The sequence below is a fragment of the Lynx canadensis genome, chromosome X (genome assembly GCF_007474595.2).
Source record: "Lynx canadensis isolate LIC74 chromosome X, mLynCan4.pri.v2, whole genome shotgun sequence".
NCBI classification, from domain to species: Eukaryota; Metazoa; Chordata; class Mammalia; order Carnivora; family Felidae; genus Lynx; species Lynx canadensis.
The window spans coordinates 118,452,625-118,467,524 of NC_044321.2; the positions used below are offsets into that span (position 1 = coordinate 118,452,625).

Consider the following 14,900-nt stretch of genomic DNA (forward strand, 5'->3'; position numbering starts at 1 on the left):
TCAGGAGCTTACAAGCTGGTGGGGAGATACAGGAAAATAAACAGGGAATTAACGTAGAGGGTGGTAAGCAATATGATAGGGGAAACTCCAGTTGCTAAGAAAACATATAGGAGAGCCATATAACTCAGACTAGTTGGATAGGATAGTCAGGGAAGCCTTCCTGGAAGAAATGACATCTAGGCTGAAACCTGCAAGTTGATTTCGAGTTACGAGGTGAAGGAGTGCACTGAATGACTCAGAAAGAGGAAGCAGCATGCACAAAACCTAAGAGGTGAGAAGGAGAACATGAAGTTGTCTTGGAACGGAAAGTAATTCTGTGCTACTGCAGTAGGGAGTCCAGATGAAAGAAGGAACCATGGTGAAGGTGGGAAGGCCAGTAGGAACCGGATCATAAAGGACCTAAGGAAGTGCGACTTTGTTTGTTCATCTGTTTGTTGGTTTGTTGGTTTATGGATTTATTTATCGGTTTATTATTTTAAAGTTTTTATTTACAAAAAATAAACTCAAAATGGATAAAGGACCTAAATGTGAGACAGGAAACCATCAAAACCTTAGAGGAGAAAGCAGGAAAAGACCTCTCTGACCTTAGCCGTAGCAATCTCTTACTCGACACATCCCCAAAGGCAAGGGAATTAAAAGCAAAAGTGAATTACTGGGACCTTATGAAGATAAAAAGCTTCTGCACAGCAAAGGAAACAACCAACAAAACTAAAAGGCAACCAACGGAATGGGAAAAGATATTTGCAAATGACATATCGGACAAAGGGCTAGTATCTAAAATCTATAAAGAGCTCACCAAACTCCACACCCGAAAAAACAAATAACCCAGTGAAGAAATGGGCAGAAAACATGAATAGACACTTCTCTAAAGAAGACATCCAGATGGCCAACAGGCACATGAAAAGATGTTCAGCGTCGCTCCTTATCAGGGAAATACAAATCAAAACCACACTCAGGTATCACCTCACGCCAGTCAGAGTGGCCAAAATGAACAAATCAGGAGACTATAGATGCTGGAGAGGATGTGGAGAAACGGGAACCCTCTTGCACTGTTGGTGGGAATGCAAATTGGTGCAGCCGCTCTGGAAAGCAGTGTGGAGGTTCCTCAGAAAATTAAAAATAGACCTACCCTATGACCCAGCAATAGCACTGCTAGGAATTTACCCAAGGGATACAGGAGTACTGATGCGTAGGGGCACTTGTACCCCAATGTTCATAGCAGCACTCTCAACAATAGCCAAATTATGGAAAGAGCCTAAATGTCCATCAACTGATGAATGGATAAAGAAATTGTGGTTTATATACACAATGGAATACTACGTGGCAATGAGAAAAAATGAAATATGGCCTTTTGTAGCAACGTGGATGGAACTGGAGAGTGTAATGCTAAGTGAAATAAGCCATACAGAGAAAGACAGATACCATATGGTTTCACTCTTATGTGGATCCTGAGAAACTTAACAGGAACCCATGGGGGAGGGGAAGGAAAAAAAAAAAAAAGAGGTTAGAGTGGGAGAGAGCCAAAGCATAAGAGACTGTTAAAAACTGAGAACAAACTGAGGGTTGATGGGGGGTGGGAGGGAGGGGAGGGTGGGTGATGGGTATTGAGGAGGGCACCTTTTGGGATGAGCACTGGGTGTTGTATGGAAACCAATTTGTCAATAAATTTCATATACATAAAAAAATTCTATTTAGTTAAATACAGTGTCATATTAGTTTCATGTGTACAATATAGTGTTTCAACACTTCCATATGACATCTGGTACTCATCATGAGTGCGTTCCTTAATCCCCATCACCTATTTCTCCTTTATCCCCTCTACCTCCCCTCTGGTAACCATCAGTTTGTTCTGTACACTTAAGAGCTTGCTTCTTGGTTTCTCTGTCTTCTTTCCCCTTTGTTTATGTTTGTTTTGTTTGTTAAATTCCACATAGGAGTGAAATCATGGTATTTGTCTTTTTCTGACTGACTTATTTCACTTAGCATAATATTCTCTAGTTCCATCACGTCATTGCAAACGACAAGATTTCATTCTTTTTGATGGCTGAATAATGTCCACTGTGTGTGTGTGTGTGTGTGTGTGTGTGTGTAATGTATGTATTGTATATATATATTGTATGTATGTATATACATATATGTATGTATGCATGTGTGTGTATACACACACACACACACACACACACCACTTCTGTGATGGATACTTGTGCTACTTCCATATTTTGGCTTTTGTAAATAATGCTGCTAAAGACATATAGGCCTATGTATTCCTTTGAGTTAATGTTTTTGTATTCTTTGGGTAAATACCCAGTAGTGTGATTACTGGATCATAAGGTAGTTCTATATTGAACGCTTTGAGGAACCTGCATACTGTTTTCCAGAGTGGCTGCACCAGTTTGCATTCCCATCAACAGTGCACAAGGGTTCCTTTTTTTCCACATCCTCATCAGTACTTGTTGTTTCTTACATTTTTGATGTTAGCCATTCTTACAGGTGTGACGTGATATCTCATTGTAGGGTTGATTTGCATTTCCCTGATGATGAGTGATGTTGAGCATGTTTTCAAGTGTCTGTTGGCCATCTGAATGTCTTCTTTGGAGAAATGTCTTTTCATGTCTTCTGCCCATTTTTAATTGGATTATTTGATTTTTGGGGTGTTAAGTTTATAATTTCTTTATATATTTGAATAAAAGTGAAAACATAATGGTCCAAAACCTCTGGGATGCAGCTAAAGTGGTTCTAAGAGGGAAATTTATAGCAATACAGGCCTATCTCAAAAAGCAAGAAAAATCTCAAATAACCTAATCTTGCACCTAAAGAAGCTAGGAAAAGAACAATTAAGAAAACCTAAAACAAGCAGAAGGAAGGAGATAATAAAGATTAGAGCAGAAATAAATGATATAGAAACTAAAAAAGCCATAGAACAGACCTATGAAACCAGGAACTGGTTCTTTGAAAAAAATCAATAAAATTGGTAAACCTTTAGCTAGACTTATCAAGAAAAAAAGAGAGAGGACTCAGATAAATAAAATTACAAATGAGAGAGGAGATATAACAACAAACACCACAGAAATACAATCATAAGAGAATATTATGAAAAACTATATGCCAACAAATTGTGCAACCTGGAAGAAATGGATAAATTCCTAGAAACATATAAACTACCAAACCTGAAAAAGGAAGAAATAGAAAATTTGAACAGACCAATAACCAGCAAAGAAATTGAGTCAGTAATCAAAACCTCCCAATAGCTTCTCCCACAATACTTCGTGCTTTTCCTTTCCAACTGGGGCCTTGCAGAATTGCTCCTGCAAAGATGGACAGCGAGGAGGGCTATTCTGCCATTGACAAGGTAATGACCAGGGAATATACAATCAACATTCACAACTGCATCCGTGGAATGGGTTTCAAGAAGCATGCCCCTTGGGCACTCAAAGAACTGGAAATTTCCCATTAAGGAGATGGGAACTACAGATGTACACATTGATACCAGACTCAACAAAGCTGTCTGGGCCAAAGGAATAAAGAATGTTTCATACTGTATTCATGTGCAGTTGTCCAGAAAATGTATCAATAATGAAGATGCACCAAACAAGCTCTATACATTGGTTACCTATGTACTTGTGACAACTTTAAAAAAATATACAGATAGTTAAAGTGGATGAAAAGTACCCACTGATTTTCAAATAAAGGTATAAAAATGCCCTCCCCAAACCTCCTGACAAACAAAAGTTCAGGACCAGATGGCTTTACAGGGAAATTCTGTATAACATTTAAGGAAGAATTAATACTTATTATTCTTAAACTATTTCAAAAAATAGAGGAAGGGAAACTTCCAAATTCATTCTATGAAACCAGCATTACCATGATACCAAAGCCAGGTAAAGACACCACTAAAAAAGAGAACTACAGGCCAGTATCCCTGATGAACATAGATGCAAAAATCCTTGATAAAATACTAGCAAACCGAATCCAACAATACATTTAAAAAACTCATTCACCACGATCAGGTGGAATTTATTCCTGGGTTACAAGGGTGGTTCACTAATCACAAATCAATCAATGTCATATATCACATCGATAAGAAAAAGGATAAGAACCATATGATCATTTCAACAGATACAGAAAAAGCATTTGACAAAGTACAACATCCATTCATGATAAAAATCCTCAACAAAGTAGGTTGTGAGGGAACATACCTCAACATAATAAAGGCCACATATGAAAAACCCACTGTTACCATCATCCTCAATGGGGAAAAACTGTGAGCCTTTCTCCTAAGGTCAGGAATCAGACAGGATGTCCAATCTCACCACTTTTATTCAACACAGTACTGGAAGTCCTGGCCAAAGCAATCAGACAACAAAAAGAAAGAAAAGGCATCCAAATCAGTAAGGAAGAAGTAAAACTTTCACTATTTGCACATGACATGATACTATATATAGAAAACCTGGAAGGCTCCACCAAAAAACTGCTAGAACTGATAAATGAATTCAGCAAACTTGCAGGATGCAAAATCAGTGTGCAGAAACCTGTTGCACTTCTACACACCAATAATGAAGCCTCAGAAAGAGAAATTAAGGAATCAATCCCATTTACAATTGCACCAATAAACATGAGATATCTAGGAACATACTTAACCAAAGAGGTGAAAGACCTGTACTCTGAAAACTATAAAACACCGATGAAAGACACTGAAGATGTGAAAGACACAAAGAAATGGAAAGACATTCCATGCTCATGGATTGGAAGAACAAATATTGTCAAAATGTCTATACTACCCAAGGCAATCTACACATTAATGCAATCCCTGTCAAAATACCAACAGCACTTTTCACAGAACTAGGACAAACAATCCTAAAATCTGTATGGAACCCTCTATAGCCAAAGTGATCTTAAAAAAGAAAAGCAAAGCTGGAAACATCACAATTCCAGACTTTACGTCATATTGCAAAGCTGTAGGAATCAAAACAGCATGGTACTGGCACAAAAACAGAAAAAAGATCATTGGAGCAGAATAGAAAACCCAGAAACGGACCCACAATTATATGGTCAATTAATCTTCAGTATAGCAGGAAAGAATATCCAATGGCCAAAAAAACAAAAAGCAGCCTCTTCAACATATGGTTTTGGAACACTGGATGGTGACATGCAGAAGAATGAAACTGGATCAATTTCTTCCACCATACACAAAATTAAGTGGCTTAAAGACCTGTATGTGAGACTTGAAAGCATAAAAATCATAGAAGAGCACAAAGCCAGTAACTTCTTTGACAATGGGCAATAGCAACTTCTTTCAAGATATTTCAGGATATGTCTACTGATGCAAGAGAAACAAAAGTAAAAATAAACTATTGGGAGTTCATCAAAATAAAAAGCTTCTGCACATCAAAGGAAACAATCAACAAACCAAAAGGCTACCTACAGAATGGGAGAAGGTATTTGCAAATGACATATCTGATAAAGGGTGAGTATCCAAAATCTATAAAGAACTTGTAAAACTCGATACTCAAAAAACAAATAGTCTGATTAAAAATGGGCAGAAAACATGAATAGACATTTTTCCAAAGGAGACATACAGATGGCTAACAGACACACGAAAACATGCTCAACGTTACTTATCGTCAGGGAAATGCAAATCAAAACTACAATGACATAGCACCTCACCGTGGTCAGAAAGGCTAAAATCAACAACACAACAAACAACAGATGTTGGCGAGGGTGTGGAGAAAGGGAAACCTTTTGGCACTGTTGGTAAGAATACAAACCGGTGCACTCACTGTGGAAAACAGTTTGGAGGTTCCTCAAAAAGTTAAAAACAGCACCACCGTACAGTGCAGCAATTGCACTACTGGGTATGTACCCAAAGGATGCAAAAGGACTAATTCAAAGGGATACATGCACCCTGACATTTATAGCCGTATTATCTACAAGAGCAAATTATGGAAACAATCGATGTGCCCATCAACTGATGAATGGATAAGGAAGATGTGGTATCCATACACAATGGAATATGACACAGCCACAAAAAGAATGAAATCTTGCCATTTGCAACAAAGTGGATGCAGCTAGAGAGCATAATGCTAAGCAAAATTAAGTCAGTCAGAGAAAGACAAAGACCATATAATTTCACTCACATGTGGAATTTAAGAAACAAAACAAATGAGCAAAGGAACAAAAATGAGAGGCAGAGACAAACCAAGTAACAGGCTCACAACTATAGAGAACAAACATAGTTACCAGTGGGGAGGGGAGTGGGGGATGGGGGACATCGGTGATGGGGACTAAAGAGTGTACTTGTGATGAGCACCAGGTGACATATGGAAGTGTTGAACCAGTATATTATACACCTGAAACCAGTATTACAGTGTATGTGAACTAACTGAAAGTTAAATAAACATTTAACAAGTTCCTAGCAGTTACTTTTCTTTTTCCAGAGTTAGAGAGCAATTCACTTCTAAAACAGTTTTCCTGCATTGTGGAAAAAAAATCATGAACTATCCTCTTTAAATTACATAAATGAAATCAGTATTCTACCATTGTTCTTAAATAAGGATGTAATTGGATACTGCCATAGAGTGGGAGAGGTAAACGAGACAATGGTTTCGTTTTTCAATAATCTTACTGAGTGATAGTAGATAGTGTTTTTCTTATCATTCCCATGCATATCGATTTGTACCCACAAGTTTATGTAGGAACCAAGGATCATTATGGCAGAATGAGTAGAATTTCCACCTTCCACTACACTGCAGTTCAAAAATACAGTAGTAAAGCCAATCTGATGGGTGGGATGGCCCCTAATGAGGCCAGATGGTGAAAGACAAAAAGGATTCCTGAGAGAGAAAAAAAGTCTGGAATAGTGACTCAAATGCAACACCAGAAGTCAAGCTAGTTCTGGTTAGAGGGGGTTGATGTTTCTACCAGCTTTTGCTGGCTTAACTCTATTGCTGGTTGGACCTTGGGAAAACAACTGGTGTGGGCGGGTGAGCTTGTGCACACGTGTCCTCATGTGTATGTGTGTGTGTCCGTGTCTGAGAGAGATTATCACAAGTTGTAACTCTTAAGGCCCTTACCAATTAAGATGTAGCACATCCTGAGATGATCATAAGGCCAGGAGGTGGAGTATGTTATCTTTTCTTCCAAGTTTGAATGGGGCAGAGACAACAACAGCGCCAGCAGCGGGAATGAGAGCTTAGCTTGCATGGAGATCCTAGACCTTCAGTGTAGAATAGCAGCAGCAACTAGAACACCTCTTTTCACAGTTTGTTCAATCTTCAGCAACAAATAAGAACATTAGGGATTAAGCCTTTGGACCAAGAACCCTGGGAACTTTGGGAACTATAAGAGGCCAAGTCCCAGAGAGAAGGGTCCCGGAGAGAAAGATCAGACTGCTTGAGCATTTGTATGGGTAAGGGTTCCGGGTCATTGTAATCTAAGGACAAAATAGGAAAGAAAACACAAAGTGCACTTATCTAGGGACCACAGACATAGATGTGGTCTGGCATCTATGACTGTTCTGGATATCTTACTTCTCTGGAAGGTAGAAGCCTTTCCTCAGAGACCCTTTCACTTGCATTCTCCCACCTGGCACACCATGTGCAGTAGTCAGGCCACACCCTAAAAAAGTGTACTATACTTGGTTTTGCTACAGGAAAGGGTAATATAAATGATCAAAAGGATGTATGCTTGCAGGAGGGCTGACTTATGAAAACAGATTCAAATATGTTCAGATTCTTTGCAGGGAAGGATGAAGACTGAGAAGGGATAGGTTCAAAATCTATAAAACTGAAAATATGGCTTGAGTGACCTTAGACTGGTTAACAAAATCACAGAATACCAGAGCTACAGGAAAACATTACTGTTTCCATCCTCACCCCACCCTAAAACTTTAAAGTGGTAATTTTACTACGTTTCCTTTATGTTCAGGAAGTAGTAAGTAGCGTACCCAGCAGAGAATGACAATGGTGAGTTGCATTTTTTTTAATTCCATTTGATGACATAACTCTGTTCCAAAAGAGATTCCCTTAATGTGTGGGTTCTTTCCAGACTTGGTAAGAAAGAGTGTGGTGACTACTCACTATCCTTGACCAATGCCCTAGGTCACGTTCTGAATGGAATTTCTCAAGTTCTTAGGAATCTGTATAATTTTGGATGTGTGTGTCTTGTATATGATAATTTTTAAATGTACTGGGATTATACTGAAAGAACTACTGATGGGGAAAAAAGATAAAGGAACAAAAGATTTAATAAAGAAAAATTTGCCTATATAGAACTACCTTACAAAGAATCAAAAACAGACCCTCTCCCAGAGATTTTTTATAAGGGAAAAAAAAAGCTGAGATTTTTTTTCTTTTATTTGACACACCAGTGAAGAGATTTCCTAAGGAATTCTCTGAGGTATAAAAATCAGGAAACTTTAAGCAGTAGAAAAAAAAGAGGCTCATGATGGTTATGCTAATGTGACAGTAAAAATTTGCCTTGAGTCTACAGGTCTTTGTATGGGACTCAAAATAAGTCTCATTTTCATGGATCAAGAAAAGAGCCTTCATGTATAGATCTAGCACAGGTCTAGCTAACAGGGGTCACTCTAGTTCATGATCTTTAATCAGCAAGGGGTGTGTATGTATGTGTGTGTACGTGTGGTTATGACCAATTGTGGTGAAAGTCAGAATTCAGTTTTGATTATGCCTTAGCAAGTACTGCCATAAAGAATTTTCCTCCTCATTTCCCAAGTGTCCATTTGGTGAGATAAACCTATCTCTTTCCCATAAAATACAAACAGGCTCATTATGGCAAGATTCTTTCCACCACAAAGTGCTTTCTAATGCACAAGGCTCCTTTGATGCTCTTTCAATTTGAGTCAAAATAGTTTTCAGTGCATAGCATCTCAGTGAAGTAGTCTCTTTGAGGCTGACCTGTGTCCAAAATATGCAGGGTCAATCCCTGGGTCCCCTGAGCTATCTAAAGCCATGAGGATCTGCCCAGCCAAGTTCACCCCACCCAAAAGTAAACGATAATTTTTTTTTTACTTGTATTTCTCAATAAGTCACCATACCCTTGAAACAATTTGCATTTCTTTCTGCATGGCAGTAGGAATAGAGTGTATCCTATCTAAGGAAAGAAACCACCAGGACAAGGTCCCTTGCAGGCAGGATAGGAACTCTGAGTAAGTCTAATGGAAGAGAAGCATGAAGTAAGGTAGGAAGTCTTGACACAGAAGGATAAATTCTAGTAGATTAGATAATAGGTTTTCAAGGATTCTCCCTTCTATTCCCATTAAAAGGATTATGGACCCACACCCATAGTGTCACGTGACTTGCAATGTCTCATATGGGAGGGCTAAGGGGTACACCTTCTCAGTCCATTGATGTAAATGGCCAATGGGATGTGAGTGGACATGACATCTGTCACATCTGAGCAGAAGTCTTAAGCTAAATTGCATCGTATGACTGTGACTCTTACTTCTTTCCCTAGGCCATGAATGTAACATATCCCAAACAGAATGAACATACTCCTTTAGCCTAGGTCCTAGAATGAGAAAATGCATGAAGCCACCTCACAGTCAAGAGCAGACCCAGACCCACCAGCATGTAACATGAACAAGAAAGAAATCACTGCTGTAAGTCACCAAGAGTTTGTGGTTGCTTATTACTGCAACAGAGTTGACTAATACGCAAGGGATGCCAAGGCTGTGTCCAGAGACAAGGTGGGAGGGTAGAGGAGTGGACACGGGAGACAAGTATGCTGCAATAGTTTTTTTCTCAATTCCCAGGTCCACTTGGGAAAATTCTATGTCCTTGTATCATCGAATGGCATGACATCTTTTGCTGTTGCCCCCAGGACTGGAGCTTTACCATCTCTGGGGGATCTAGTATTAATTCCTTGGGGTCATTCCCTGTTCCTTGGGTCCCCTGGATGAGGAAATTCATGCCAGTAGAGCCCTGTACGAATTGATTTTTTTCCCTCCTACTACCACCATCTTCACTGTAAAAACAGGAAATCAGAGCTGACTTGTTTCAGCAGTAGTGGAAAACCGATGCAGTTACCCAGCATAATATCTCCAGTGATTTATTAAAGTTCATTTAAATATTTACTGCCTCACAACACTTCCTTGCATCACTTGTCACTGGAACATGCTATTTTTTTTTAATACTCAGCAGTAGAAGCAGGTAAGCAGATGTTCTCAAGCTGTTACCAACCAATGGCCAATCAGTGTAATACAAGTCAGCTAAACTTGACCTTATGCAAATGTAGTTTCACATATGAACAAAGATCCTTTTTCTTTCTATTAACATCTCTTCTCCTCTATTTCTCATTCTGGTCCTTCCACCTATGAAGCTATCATTTAGTAGCTACCTATTATATGCCAGGCAATTCACAAATGTAATTTCTAATCTTTACAACAACCCTTCAAGGTAGGTATTGTTCCCAATTTACAGTCAGTAACTTACTATATAAGCTTTCTATGGCTGCTATAACAAATTACCACAAACTTAACTGCTTAAAACAACACCCATTTATTATCTCACAGTTCTGCAGATCAGAATCCAGGTATGGCATTGCTGAACTGGGTCTCCCTCTTAGGGTCTCACTGGTTGAAGTCAAGGTAGGGGCAGGGCTGTGCTCTTTACCAGGGGGTCTGAGGAGAATGGGCTTTCAAGTTACTTTAGCTTCTTGGCAGGATTCAGTTCCCTGTGGTTGTAGGTCTGAGATTCCCATTTCTTTACTGGCTGTCAGCCAGGAGTTTTACTCAGCCCCTTCAGGCCCCTACATTCCTTATCTCATTGCCCTTCCTTCTTCAAACCAACAAAGGCGGGTCCAGTCCCTCTCACACTTTGAACCTCTCAGACTTTCCCTTCTGCCTCCTACTTCCTGCATCTCTCTGACTTCATTCAGGTGGAAAGTTTTCTGCTTTTAAGGGCTCACGTGATTAGATGGGGCCCATCTGTATAACCCAGGACATGCCCCACCTCAAGGTCCATAACCTCAATCACATCTGCAAAGTCCATTTTGCTATGCAAGATAACATATACACAGGTTCTGAAGATTAGGATGTGGACGGAGGCCGTTGCAGGGCTTTATTCTACCTACCACTTTTCCCCAGATCACACATTTAGCAAGTGACCAAAGTTGATGCGAATCGGGTCAACTTGGCATTAAGGCTCAACCTCTTCCCATGTGCCTACCCTGCCTTTCTAATGTGTTTCATTTGTTAGAGTATATAATAAATAGGAAAACAAAGGAGGAAAACTGTCTTAAAGCAGAAATGCATTTAGTAAATACAGTCTGTTCCCAATTTTCAACATGACTTATACCTTTGGAATAAAGGACTCAAAACAAAGTTTCAAATAATTCAATGCTGTTTCACTCCACATTCTGAAGGAATAGTGAGTGTGTATATTAAATATACATATACTTTTCACAACAAATGTAGATGAAAGTTGTCAGAATCATTCTGCAAATTCATCCAAGACTGAAGATGCTTATTCCTGGCAGAATTGAAAGCACTTTAAACAGAAAATACTCTCTTAGATCCACTAATACCAGAAGATAGCACAAGGGTTTCGATACACCAGGCACACATTGCCTCCAATTGTCAGGAGTCACCCAACCCTCACAGTATTTCCCAGAAAGGCGCACACTGACTTCCTGGTAGGAGCAGGGTTTGTTTTTCCTCTTACCATGCACTTGATTATAATACCCACACTTCTGTAGATCCAAGTATTAGCAGAACCTCATCAGAGTTAAAACTGTAATGTCGAGCAGAATGATGACTGGGGCCAGGACAAATCACTTTTGAAGTTAATGTGCCTGTCACTAAAGCCCAACCACAGACAAGGGACACACACAAAGTAGGTGATTAAGAAATGCTTGCTTGCAAAGCTGTGGGAACTTCAGAGCAGTAGCTGAGACTGACTCTAACGTCTTAAATTTTGATCATGTGTCTCAGTTAAGCGGAGTCTGATCAAAAGGGAGGGAATTGTTAAAAAGAAAACCACAGGCCTAAAATGGTGTCACTTTGGGGTGCCTGGGTGGCTCAGTTGGTTAGGCGTCCAACTTCGGCTCAGGTCATGATCTCATGGTTCATGAGTTCGAGCCCCGTGTCGGGCTCTGTGCTAACAGCTCAGAGCCTGCAGCCTGCCTCTGATCTGTGTCTCTTTCGACTTCACCAATGAATTCCCATATCCAATGATGATTTATTCATTTATTTACTCAATATGTATGTTAGGTATTTTCAAGTGGCCATCCCTGAGCAAGACATTGGAGGCATGTCATGTCTTTGTTCTCAAAAAGCTCATGGTCTAGTTGGGCAATTCTAAGCCATGTAAGAGGATAAGGGTGAGTTGCCCAAAGTAGGAATTAGTAAATATCTGTTGAATAAACAATAGTTAGAATCACAATGGAAACACGTGAAAAGATGCTAAACGTCATTAGTCATAATGGAAATGCAAATCAGAACCACAGTGTGAGGGGTGCCTGAGTGGCTTCAGTTAAGCGTCCAACTTTGACTCAGGTCATGATCTCCCAGTTCATGAGTTTGAGCCCTCTGTGTTGACAGCTCAGAGCCTGGAGCCTGCTTCAGATTCTGTCTCCCCCTCTCTCAGCCCCTCCCCTGGTCACACTCTATCTATCTCTCAAAAATAAATAAAAACATATAATTTTTTTAAAAAAAGACAGTGTGATATCACTCACACCCACCAGAATGGCTATAATTTCAAAAAATGGAAAACAACAAGTGTTAGTAAGAATGTAGAGGAACTAGAATCTTCACACATTGTTGACAGCATTATAAAATGATGTAGCCACTTTGGAATATAGTTTCCTCAAAAGATTAACCAGATGACCTAGCAATTCCAGTCCTGGTGGAATTTATTAAAGTTCATTTAATAAAGTACATGAATTATGGAGTATATGCAGTAATGCTATATATATACTCCTAGATATATATATATATATATATATATATATATATATATATATCCCCCCAAAGAATTAAAAACAGACATTCAAACAAAAACTTGTACATGCATGTAGCCTTATTCATGATAGCTGAAGAGTAGAAACAATCTATTTATCCATCAAATGATGAATGGATAAACAAAGGCAGTAGAGCTGTATAATGAATATGACTGCAACAAAAAGGAACAAAGTCCTGATACATGCTACAACATGCATAAACCTTGAAAATGTTATGCACAGGGAAATAAGCCCCACACAAATGGACAAGCAGAGTATGATTCCATTCATATGAAATAGTCCAAAGAGACAAATCTATAGAGACCAAAAGTAGATGAGTGGTTGCCTAGGGCTGGGGTTGTTGGGGGGAACTGGAGGGTGACAGTAGATAGAGGGTTTCTATTTGGGATGATGAAAATATTCTAAAGTTGTATCAGGGTGATGGTTGCACAGCTCTGTGAATATACTAAAAACCACTGAATTATACATTTTTAAATGGTCAATTGTGTGATATGTGAATTATATCTCAAATAAAGCTATTATTTAAAATATTTTCTTGAACTCTTCTAATGGCAGGAACTTTGCTAAATTATTTACACCCATCTTCTCACTTAAGTCTGACTATAACCTTATAAGCAGATGCTGTGTTTTATTCCATTTTATAGTTAAAGGAAGTTGTAGCTTAGAACTGATCCCATATCACCTGGCTAATCAGCAGTGGACCTCAGATTCAAACCCAGTGAGCTTGGCGCCAGAGTCCTCTCTTTCCCTTCCTCTCTTTACTGAACTGAGTAAACTCTTCTGATCAGAGAGGCAACTTGGTAACACAATCTGGGGAGTGAGTCCAGACACAAATGGAGAGCTCTATTAGAAGGCACTTGAGAAGCAATGGAAGGGATCATGGAATCTGGAATCACACATTTGTGCTTGGCTTCTGTTCTTGCCTCCACTCAAGACGATGTGACTTATAGGTGCCAAAGATTTGTAACTTCTCTGACTTCAGTCTCTGACTCCATGAAGGGATACAAATAACCAGAACTGCCTCTCAGAGTTGTTAATAGCAGCCAAAAGGATAATAACTGTGGCCATTCTTGGAACGTAGGAAACACTGTGCATATGTTAGGGATTATTACATTCACTGCCTCAAATTCTTTCATGCAAAAGTCTGGAGCCATGTGCACAAAAATGTATACATAACAACAGTCACCAAAACATTGCTACTAATAGCAAAATCTAGGGAGACAATCTAAGTGCTTATCAACAGGCAAATGATTAAATAAATTGTGATACATGCATACTATGGAACGTTATGTCCACTGAGTTGGTAGTTTTGCATATAGTGATATTACAAGTGATAAAATAACGTCACAAAGTTACATGCATGCTACTATCCTATTTTAGTATTTTTTTAAAACTACACCAGTGATTTCTCTCTTAATCTAGATAATGGTTACATAGGTGTATACAAATATAGAAAAAAAAAGGGAATATATACTTAATACCTGTGCACTTTTCTTTATATATCTCAATAAAAAGTAATATATATATATGTATATTTATACTTAGTCTGTGCACTGATAAAAGTTTTTAAGTATACACATCAGACCGTCAACAGAGGTTACCCTTGGGAGTTAGACTGGAGAGGGGGTAGAATGAAAAGGGGCTTTCTTATACTTTTTTAGCCTCAACATCATTTTTAACTTTTCAAATTAACATATATATCTTCCATTACTTTCTTAAAAAGATCTTTAAAAGTAGCCAGGGATCAGGGGCGGCTGGGTGGCTTAGTTGGTTAAGCGTCTGACTTTGGCTCAGGTCACGATCTCGTGGTCCGTGAGTTCGAGCTCCATGTCAGGCTCTGTGCTGACAGCTCAGAGCCTGGAGTCCACTTTGTATTCTTTGTCTCCTTCTCTCTGCCCCTCCCCTATTCATGTGCTCGCTGTCTC

General features: G+C 39.1%; 1 pseudogene; it reads left to right on the top strand.

Annotated features, from left to right (window-relative positions):
- LOC115506919 overlaps window positions 1-3,687 on the top strand; it is a 34,373-nt pseudogene extending 30,686 nt beyond the window's left edge.
- Window positions 3,688-14,900: the final 11,213 nt, after the last annotated feature.